This window comes from Onychostoma macrolepis, chromosome 14 (assembly GCF_012432095.1).
Source record: "Onychostoma macrolepis isolate SWU-2019 chromosome 14, ASM1243209v1, whole genome shotgun sequence".
NCBI lineage: Eukaryota > Metazoa > Chordata > Actinopteri > Cypriniformes > Cyprinidae > Onychostoma > Onychostoma macrolepis.
This window is the reverse complement of record NC_081168.1, coordinates 23,515,574-23,525,212: the sequence shown is the minus strand read 5'-3', so window position 1 is coordinate 23,525,212 and position 9,639 is coordinate 23,515,574.

Below are 9,639 nucleotides of genomic sequence, written 5' to 3'. Positions count from 1 at the left end.
TGGTGTTTTTTTTAACATGTTACTATGTGGTTTCTAGGGTGTTTTTATGTAGTAACTAGGGTGTTGGTTGCTAAAGTGTTCTGGGAGCTTTGCAGCAAGTTGCTTTGCCTTTTCCAGGGTGTTCTGGAGGAATTAAGTATGTTGCTATGTGGTTGCTTGAGTATTTTGTATGTAGTTGCTAGGGTGTTTCCATGTGGTTGATAAGGCATTTTGGGTATTTTTAATATGCTATGTGCTTACTAAGACGTTCAGTTTTTTTACGCTACCGTTTGGTGGATAAGGCATTCTGGGTATTTTGTGGCTACGAGGGTGTTTTGAGTAGTTTTAACATGTCGCTATGTGGTTGCTGGGGTGTTTCTATGTGGATGCTAAGGTGTTGTTTATAAAGCTGTGCACACACTGTCTGATTTTGGCCATGATTTGGCCGTCTGAGACAAATTTCGCAAATCCTAAAGGATTCCTCCGATCCTGTAGGCTAAAATCTGTTTCTTTGATCATTAGTTTGACATGTTCACCAATAGCCGATTAATGACCGTTCAACGATCACATTTTACCTCCAACGAAATTCTGGCAGTGTCTCAAAATTTGGCACAAAGTCCTGCAGTGTGACTTCTCCTATGACAAATGTCAAATTGTCTTAATTTTTCAAGACAGGCCATGATGAGAATTAATGCTAGATTTCTTTTAATCTCCATAAACTCTGGCACTTCTGGTCACCGTTCACAGAATTCATATGATATGTTGCCTTTGCTATGATAAACACCAGTTGCGCCGCTGCTTTTATGTGGGCGTGTACTGCTTACATATTCTTAAATACGCCTGTATTGCCGCCGTTCATAGACTTTTCATGATAGCCAACATTTCTGCCCACATACAATGCAGCTCGCAGTCACTGAACGTGTATGGGTTGATAATGTAAATCTCCAGACAAGTTTTCTTGACAAGATTTCTAATGTCTTGATTGCCGTACAGTCTGACATTAATGACAACTGAGATCCCACAGTGTGACATGATCATCATGTACGTACAGTCTGACAAGCAACAATCGTAAAGGACTATTATAAATCGTGCAGTGTGCACACGGCTTAAATAATTTGTATGTAGTAACTTGGGTGTTGCTATGTGGCTGCTAAGGCATTCTGTTTTTTAATTCATCATTATATGTGGTTGCTAAGGTGTTCTGGCTTCTTAGTAGCAAGTTGCCAGGATGTTATCATGTTGCTATGTGTTTGCTAAGGTGTTCTGAGAGTGTTTTAAGATGTCACTATCTGGTTTCTAAGGTTCTGGGTGCTTTGTAGCATGTTGCTATGCAGTTGCTAGGGTTTTCTGAGTATTTTTAGTATGTTACTATGTGGTTTCTGGGTGGTTTTCTTACAGTCTTGTATGAAGAGAGTCCCCCCTCACATCTCTATGATCTTCTGGTCAACAGATTATGGCTTGTGCCCCTCCAGTAAATCTGCAGGATTTTTTCTCCTGTTTAATTTTCCACCAGACAAACACACTGAAGTTTAACTTAGGCATTCACTGAGATACTAATATTAATGCTTGCCTTAGAAAAACACTAATATTCCAATGGGCTCCAGATGGGTGAAATCTCTGTGTATGTGTGTGTGTGTGTGCGTGCGTGCACACACTATATCTCAGAAGAATTTTTATCTTTCTCTCTTTCTTGATAAGACTGGATACTGATGGGTTTGTTTAATGGGCTGTTTTTGTTCTATCAGATGAACAAACCTGCTGATGTTAAACTGGCACACATCTCTGAACACATTAATTTCATCACAGTACATTCACACAGTTATCAAGTATATGCTAATGTATATGAATGTACAAGAGAAAGTGTTTAGATGTTGTAACTACTCACCATTTCCTTTCACCTTGTAGCTTTTTAGCTGTTCGTGTATACAGAGTCCTGCAGTGACAAACGAATAAAAGAACACATATTCCATGTTGTTAAATCTTAACAATGCATGTACAATCATTATAGAAAAACTATTAAAAATTGTTCTTTAAATTTTAGATTAAGTATACTTGGACTGTCCCTTTATGTTTTCTATGACTTTTTGGATCATTTTGTTACTTCTGCGATGATAACATGTTTGCATGTGAACACTGCATAAATGTGCAGTTATTTCTGAAAGTCTCTTAAATCGGTGGGATTATCCTCTCAAACACTCACTTCATGAGAGTGTCTATCTGAAGATCACCGAATGTGAGACGTGCGTGCAGCGAGAGAGAGAATACAATGAATTTTAATGGCTGTTTGTGTCAAGTGTTTGTCTGCATGGCTGGACAGAGCGAGTCAGAAATCAGAGCCGCATCTCAAAAGATCAGCCCACCTAAAGCCAAAGACAAACATCGCATCAAAAATTTACATTTTCTTCACAAAAAGTTTGTGCACATGCAAAAATTAAATTTCGAAGAAATTGCTACCTATCTCTTATTGTTTTTTTAGCACATTGCTATGAGGTTGCTAGGGTGTTGCTATGCAGTATGCCATCATTATTACACACTGGGTTTAGCATCAGCTAATAAGAATGTCTTGATAACGTTCCCATTAAGCTATTAACATTTTATTTAATGTTCACTGAATGTTCAAGATGTCAAGTTTTTTTTTTATGTTTTAAAATGTTTTTTCTTGTTTATGTGAACGTTAGCAAAAATTTTAAGGGAATGTTTAATTTGATCATTTTGGAAACATTCTCTGAACATTTTGGAATAAGCAGTAAGTAGCACATTAAATAATAATAATAATACAATAGATGAGTGTCCAAATAAAACTTTTAAGGGGGGAAAAAAGAACAATAACATTCTAATTAAGTTAAAGGGTACCTGTTATGCAAAATGCACTTTTACATGCTGTTCGGACATAAATGTGTGTTGGCAGTGTGTGAACACAACCACCCTACAATGACGAAAATCCACCCACTCCTCAGTTTTTAATCCCCTTTAAACCAAGTCAGTCAACTAGGCCTGCTGTTTTGAATCTCACTGCAGTGTGACGTAACATTGCATAAGGCCGGGCCACAGGAGCTGATTGACAGCCCTGCATTGCTTTAGTTTCCGCCCTCAGCGGTTGTACGCTGCCCTCCATTTTCTCTGCTCTCAAGCAGCTGTAACGTCAACAATGTCTCACAAGCAATCCCGATCTGTGTTTGGATGTAAGATTGAACATAAGAGTCTTCATTTTCTCCCAACATCCGAGCTGCTGAGGACGCTGTGGATTAGCTACTTTCATTTTTCAAGGTAATGCAATTCAAAATCTACCTAAATACGTGTATCACCCCAGACCCCTTTGTGAATGTCATGTCGTTATAGTGCTTAGTGTTTTAACCGTATTTGTGTGCGTACATTAAGTATTTTTTAACTGATCAGCGCCGCACTTGTGAGATTAATTTGCGCCGTTTGTAGCGCGAGATTCGTTCGGTAGCACGGTTGTGCGGCTCGGTCAGTTGAAGGCCAAAGTATACTTCGGCCATCCGCGCACCGTCCGCATTACGTCATTTTCGTCATCAGGAGGGCGCGTGTACATCAGCGCATGCGCAAGGTAAATGTTGAGACAGAGCGCAAGTCAAGTAAGGCAAGGCAAGGCAAGTTTATTTATATAGCACATTTCATACACAATGGTAATTCAAAGTGCTTTACATAAAAGGAAGTGAAATAGTCATTATTAAAAATAATAAAAATCACAACAATAAAAACAAAGTGATTTAAAAATTGATTTTAAAAGAATTTAAAACATTTAAGAATAGAAAGTGATTATACATAGTGCAATCAGTTCGGATGTAGCACAGTGCTCATTCAACAAATGCACAGCTAAACAGATGAGTTTTGAGTCTGGATTTAAAAGTGGCTAATGTTTTAGCACATCTGATCTCTTCTGGAAGCTGGTTCCAACTGCGGGCAGCATAATAGCTAAAAGCAGACTCCCCTTGTTTTGTGTGAACCCTTGGTATTTCTAACTGACTCGATCCTAATGATCTGAGTGGTCTGTTAGGTTTATATTCAGTGAGCATATCTCCAATGTATTTAGGTCCTAGGCCATTTAGAGATTTATAAACGAGTAGAAGTACTTTAAAATCAATCCTAAATGTAACTGGAAGCCAGTGTAAGGACCTGAGGACTGGTGTAATATGCTCAAATTTTCTGGTTCTAGTCAGAATCCTGGCAGCAGTGTTCTGGATGAGCTGCAGCTGTCTAATGGTCTTCTTTGGAAGGAGACCATTACAATAATCCACCCTGCTGGTGATAAAGGCATGAACCAGTTTCTCCAAGTCTTGACTGGAAACAAAACATCTAATTCTTGCAATGTTTTTGAGATGATAGTATGCTGATTTAGTTACTGCTTTGACATGACTACTAAAACTAAGGTCTGTCTCCAGAAACACCCCAAGATTTTTGACTTGGTTTTAGTTGATTGACCCCTAGAGTCAAGGTATGCATTCACCTTGAGAACTTCATCTTTGTTTCCAAATGCAATGACTTCAGTTTTCTCCTTATTTAACTGAAGAAAGTTCTGGGACATCCAACAGTTTATTTCATCAATGCATTGGCAGAGGGAGTCAATGGGGCTGTAGTCATTTGGAGATAAGGCTAGGTAAATCTGCGTATCATCAGCATAGCTGTGATAGGCAATTTGGTTCCTTCTCATTATTTGACTTAGTGGGAGCATATACAGGCTAAACAAGAGCGGTGCAAGAATTGAGCCTTGTGGGACTCCGCATGTCATGGACGTCCACTTAGACTTATGCTCTCCTATACTCACATAATAACCTCTCCTTCTAAGTATGACCTGAACCATTTGAGTACCATCCCAGAAAGCCCGATCCAGTTTTCCAGTCTCTCTAGAAGTATGTTATGATCAACAGTGTCAAACGCAGCACTAAGATCTAGTAGTACCAGCACTGATATTTTGCCTGAATCAGAATTGAAGCGAATATCATTTATTATCTTAATGAGTGCTGTCTCTGTGCTATGATGTGCTCGGAAACCAGATTGAAAATTGTCCAGGTATCCATTTAAGTTTAAGTGGTTGTTCAGCTGATTAAAACTACCTTTTCAATAATCTTACCTATGAACGGAAGATTTGATATTGGTCTATAGTTGTTCAACATTGTGTTATCAAGATTGCGCTTTTTCAGAAGGGGCTTAACAACTGCAGTTTTCAGGGAGTTTGGAAAAGTCCCAGAAAGAAGTGAGGCGTTCACCACTTCTAAGAGATCTGCTTCTAAACAGTTAAGCACACTTTTGAAAAAAGATGTGGGAAGTGTGTCAAGATAGCAGGTTGATGATTTAAGGTGCTGTACTATTTCTTTCAAAATTTTGCAATCAATTGCTTCAAAAACAGACATAGTCACTTCTTTTTGAAATTGCGGTCGAATCTGTGTGACCTCTGCAAAAGTAGATATGCCAATCTCCTTTCTGATATTATTGATCTTCTCAGAAAAGAAGGAAGCAAACTCATTGCATTTACTGTCGGAGAGCATTTCACTGGGAATCTGACTTGGGGGGTTTTGTCAGTCACAGTAGCAAAAAGAGTGCGAGAGTTGTTTAAGTTACTGTTTATAAGGTTTGAGAAGAAGGTCTGTCTAGCTGTGGCTAGTTCCACATTGAAAGCATGAAGGCTGTCTTTATAGATGCTATAGTGAATTTCAAGTTTTGTCTTCCGCCACATCCGCTCAGCTTTTCTGCATTGTCTTTTCATACTCTGAACTGCTGTTGATTTTCTCCATGGTGATTTTTGTCTGCCATTCTTCTTGCAGACCCTTGTCGGAGCAATATCATCAATAACATTCTTAACTTTTGAGTTAAAAGAATCCAGGAGAAGATCAACAGAGTCTGCAGAAATGCTTGGTGTTAAAGATATAGCCTTCATAAATAGCGCACTAGTTTTCTCATTAATGCATCTCTTTCTGACAGAGACAGATCTAGATTCAGTGGTAACAGAGATCAATATATCAAAGAAAATACAGAAGTGATTAACAACAATGGATGAAATTTTTAGACCTTTACTGATGAGTAAATCTAGAGTGTGTCCACGATTGTGTGTGGGTTCATGCACATGCTGGATCAGATCAAAAGTGTTTAAAACAGTAATAATTTCTTTTGCAGTTTTGATTTCTGCATTATCTATGTGAATATTAAAACCCCCTGCAATAGTAAAACAGTCAAACTCTGAGGAAATCATTGATAACAGTTCTGTGAACTCTTCAACAAAGGCTGGAGAGTATTTTGGAGGCCTGTAAATAATGATAAACAGAATGCGTGGAGCACCTTTCAGCACAATACCTAGATATTCAAAGTAGGTGGTCCTGTGCATGTGTCGAGCTTGTCCATCCGCACTCATCCGCGGTTGAGTATACTTTGAAAGCTGTGCGGACGTGGCTGTGCGCAAGATGGAACGGAACGCGGAAAGTGAAGTATACCCGGGGCCTTGATCCGTGCCCATGACAGGTCAACGCCTGCAACAAGCTCTGTAACATCACGCTGTTTCATCCCACTTTCAGTGCATTTGGCTTCCCATATGTATGGCTGAACACCGGTTCTCTCGCTCTGTTATGTTGCATCTACCGGCTATTTATTGCTGTAGATATGCAATGTAGAAAGACGTATATGCGACGCCCTCTTCTGGAGACGGGGCAGGAATATGCAGCTCATTTGCATTTAAAGCGGTACACTCCAAAACAGCTCTTTATTTAGACACACCCCAAAAATGACATTTTCCAGCTGTTATAATAAATGATCTGTTGGGCATTTTGGGCTGAAACTTCACAGACACATCCAAGACCAATATTACAGCTTGTAAAAAAGGGGCATTATAGGTGCCCTTTAATAAAACATTGTTTCTTAATGTTCTCGGAATGTTCAAAGTGTCAAGTTTTTTATTTACGTGAATGTTAGTAAAAAAAAAAAAAAAAAAAGAATAACATTTTGCAAACATTATGGAAACATTCTCTGAACATTTTGGAACAGTAAGTAGTAACATTTAAAAAACGTTAGACAAACGTCCATTTTAGAAAAAAAAAAGTTAATTGAAAGATGTATTTATGCCAATACATTGAACAAACATTCTATTAGCATTACTAGAAGAACATTTGTTCATAACTTGAGAGAACCATGACAAAAAATTCTTCTGTTAGCTGAGTAAACAACCTTATACATGGTCACATAATGACAACAGAGAAGTAAATTTGGTCCCAAATTTACGCGTTTCAATATAAAAGAATTGAAAGCAACACAACTTAAAAATTAAATGCAAATTACATGCAAAACACACAATAAACACAAACACTGTCTCAGTGGGTAGTTTGAGAGCATGTGTCATTATTTACACGCTCTGCAGCATTTGGGATGCTGGCGGTCATTATCTTGAGCGTAAACATGAACGGTACGAGGTTATTATTATTTCTCAACACAGCTTGATAATAACACACTACTGGAATGAGTCAGATAGTGAGAAAATAACAGCTTTTTCTCTGCAGCTTCGTGCATTTACACATTTACTGTATCTTGAAACCGAATCCTCACAGGACTGGTTTAATTATAAATCAATGAGCGAAAAATCGGTTGATATTTCCAGGCCTCCACTGCTGTTGACACTGTGACTGTAGCACGTCCTACTCAGCGCTGACTCACTCCACATCTAATGTTTTCGGTTAAAATTAGAGCTAGCGTGGTTAGTTCGCGGGCTAGTTGTTTGTTCCAGCAGCGGGTGTGTGTGTGTGTTTATTTGAGCGCTGCGTCCCGTAATAACCCATGAGTCGGTTGACAGGTGAGAGCAAACAGAAGCGCCACGCGTTCTGCTGTTTGTCCCGCGCTGTGACAGAACAGATTCCGTGTGTTCTGCTTTCACTCTCCAGTCAGTACGACTGCAGTCTCACCTCAGATGGCACGACAACGGACCGTTCGCGGACACACAGCAGTGACAGGAGCGTTTTCCAAATCACAAGGGTGTTGTTTACATGGTACCAGAGCTGTAGCGCTTCTGAGGATAAACATGTGGCTAGATGTGTTAAAGTTTGTGAGGTGCATCACATCTTAAGAGGAAATTCATTAAGAGTGAATTGCGCTTGCTGATAGTATGTTTATTTGCACACGTCTTTGTGGTCCCCATGTGGTTTTACGGTCTCCAGCCTGACCAAACAGTTTAGACTGGTCTATTTTGATGGTTTTAGAGATGATTAGGCCACCTCGAGGGTGGATTACACTAAACGACTTTTCAAATTTGAATGAATTTTGAAAAAGTAGGCATACAATTGCTGACTTTGGTTACAGAAGAAAAATTAGTCATCATGGAATAAACGACTGTGGATCGCACACTAGCTACATTTTAAGTTGCTCTGAAACCAAGAAACAAAATTTCTGAAGTGCGTCGATTGCTAGCATACACATGACACATGTAAGCGTGTTCTAAAATTAAATATTACAAGTTAGAAACTTTTAAATGTTGTGTTAGCTAATGGCTTCGTCTTGCTGTATATTGTGTTAGTTTAGCAAAATCATTTGCTGAAGTCTATTGCAGATAGGCTATAGATATTCATGCATGCGTAAAAGTAGTGTTACAGACATACAGGCAATTTGCTCTCGAGTGTTCATGGACCTGCTTTGACCATTCCAATATGGCGGACGGCTTATGCATATAGTGGTCCATTGAAACAGGCGCTAATTGGGCATCTACCTATCTACCTTATTTTTCAACGCAAAAGTAACTCTATGGGTGAGCTTCCAGTTTATTAGTCGCTATAGGGAAATAACGAGAAGAACAACAATGTGCAGTGAATGGTAAAACTGTTTGCACTTCAAACCAGTATGTTTATAATTAAGATAATACATTCAAATAATATGGTAAGACACACCAATTTTCAATATCAAGCAGCAAAACGAGCAGTTTTGTACAGCTAAAAGTAGCTGGACGCGGATGAGACCGGAAGCGAGACCCAAAAAATTTACAAATGTCCATGCCCGCTCTTACAGGAAGAAAAAGGCGGAATATATCCATGTTTGATATCCTCTGACTGGATGGAATCATAGTTTGAAGCTAAAAAAAAAAAAAAAAAGTTAACTCAAATCTGAAGACTATCGGCAAATAGTGTTGACTTGAATTTAAAGGGTTAAATCACCCCAAAATGATAATTCTGTCATTAATTACTCACCCTCATGTCGTTCCAAACCCGTAAGACCTTAATTCATCTTCGAAACACAAATTAAGATATTTTTGATGAAATCTGAAAGCTGTCTGACCCTCCATAGACAGCAACGCAAAAGAAAACAAAAATAACAACTTTATTCAGGGTAAAGCATGCCTATGCGTTTTGATAATCTTCTGCCATTTTGGAGAGTATCAAAACGCATAGGCATGCTTTACCCTAAGCATAAACAATGCTGATTACGCCAATTACGTTCATGTGCGTCCTTCCTCCCTTGAACGTAAACAACGCTGATTATGTTATTGGGTACTCTCCAAAATGGCAGAAGATGTAACTCGGGGGAGAAGAATTGTTAAATAATTTATGTTATTTTTGTTTTCTTTGCGAAAAAAAAGTATTCTCGTAGCTTCGCTAAATTGACGTTGAGTCACTGATGTCACATGGACTGTTTTACCGATGTTCTTGTTATGTTTCTGGACCTGGGAACATTACA